A 1,892-nucleotide genomic window follows, 5' to 3' on the forward strand; every position below is an offset into this window, starting at 1 on the left:
AGACGGGGAAGATTTGTCTCTGCTCCACCAAGCCTGGGCCTTTAGCTAGGAGATTCCATGGCTGGAAGTGACAGGTTATTTAGAAGCTGAGCTCATCTGGAGCCTTCCTCACTCACAGGTCCGGCAGTTGATGCTCGCTGTCAGTGGGAGCCCAGCTGGGCCGTCAGCCAGGACACCTACGCATGGCCTCCCATGTGCCCTGGGATTCCTCACAACACGGTGACTTCAGGGTGGTCAACTTCCTGCATAGTGACTCACACCTCCAAAGGTGAGTGTCTCAGTGAACAACAAAGAAGCTGCATCACCTTTTATGTCCTAGCCTCAGAAATCACGCAGTACCGCTTCCCACAGGGTGTGGGAGTTTTACAAAATGTCCACAAATTCTTTGATTCTCCCTTTCAAGGGTGCACCTAATTCGCCTGCTCTATACTTAGTGACTCATATATCATGAATGCAATATTGCAGAGTGATGGTATATGATGATCTCCAAGACTAGGTAATAAAAGGCACTGCAGCTCCTTCCTTCCACGCCCACCCCCGCCCTGTTCTTGAGGCCAGCTGCCAGGTCATGACCACCCTCAAACAGCCCTACGGGGAGGTCCTGCCAAGAGTCATGTGAGCCGGCTATCTGGGATGTGGATTGTCTTAGTTTGTTTGGGCTGCTATAACAAAAATACCGTGCACTGGGGGGCTTAAACAACAAACACTGATTTCCCCTAGTTCCAGAGGCTGGGAAGTCCAAGATCAAGGTGTTGACAGATAGGGTGCCTGGCAAACATTTACTGGTTTCTTCATAAATGGCTGTCTTCTTGCTGTGTCCTCATCTGGCAGAAGGGTGAGAGAGGTCTCAGCGATCTCTTTTATAAAAGCACTAATCCCATTCATAGGGGCTCTACCCTCATGACCTAATCACCTCCAGGTTGCACCTCCAAATACCGTCACTTTGGAGATTAGCTTTCAACACGGATTTTGGGAGGACATGGACGTTTAGCCTATATCCCGGATCAAGCCTTCAGCTGATATCTCAACTGTAACCTGAGACCCTGAACCAGAACTACCCACTTAAGCCATTCCCAGATTCCTGTGCACAGAGACTTAGATAATAAATATCTGCAGTGTTAAGCTGCTAAGTGTTAGGATAACTTGCTACTCTGCCATAGAAGATTAATACACAGGGCCAGGCCACATTCGAGGGAAGGTGACATGCACTCCACTTATCAATGGGAAAAGTATAAAAGAATTCTAATTCACAAGGGAACAATAAAGAATTATTTTGTTCCCCACCCACCCACAAAAAAAGTTTAGGTGTTCTGTGGAAGCTTCACCACAAAACCTGCTTTTGTTATTTGTTCTTCTTAATATCAAAACAGTAACATGTGCTAGGAATCCTGGGTTCCTACTTGGTTAAAGAAAAGAGAGTTCTTTTTTTTTTTTTTTTTAAAGAAAAAGAGAGTTCTTGATGAAACTGGCCTTCCACCATTGACTTCGTTAAAAATATGATTCCTTTTTCTGGAGTTTCTCTCAAGTAGCTTCCGTGAACATATTATGCTTGATCTCACCTTTAACCACGCTGCTCTCAGGCTGGTCCCTACTCTCCTCTTCAATTTCCCTTAGTAGGAAACTAACTCCTATTCATCCTTTATATCCGAGGCCAGGAATCCACCATATCCAAAAATATACTCACCAAAAAAAAAAAAAAAAAAAAAAAAAGGCTCCTTAGGAACCCACTGCTGCCTGGAACTCCCAGGTGCACATTTCTCTTACTGTATTCACTACCCTGTATTATGAAGATCTGTTTGTGTGTCTGTCTTCCCCATCGGGATGTGCGGCAGGGACTATGTCTTATTCCTCACATTAGTGCCAGCATCCAGCACACAGGGAGCACTGCCTGT

Source organism: Mirounga angustirostris, unplaced genomic scaffold, assembly GCF_029215605.1.
Source record: "Mirounga angustirostris isolate CCGP_5_RB_7025 unplaced genomic scaffold, mMirAng1.0.hap1 SCAF_4, whole genome shotgun sequence".
Classification (NCBI taxonomy): Eukaryota; Metazoa; Chordata; class Mammalia; order Carnivora; family Phocidae; genus Mirounga; species Mirounga angustirostris.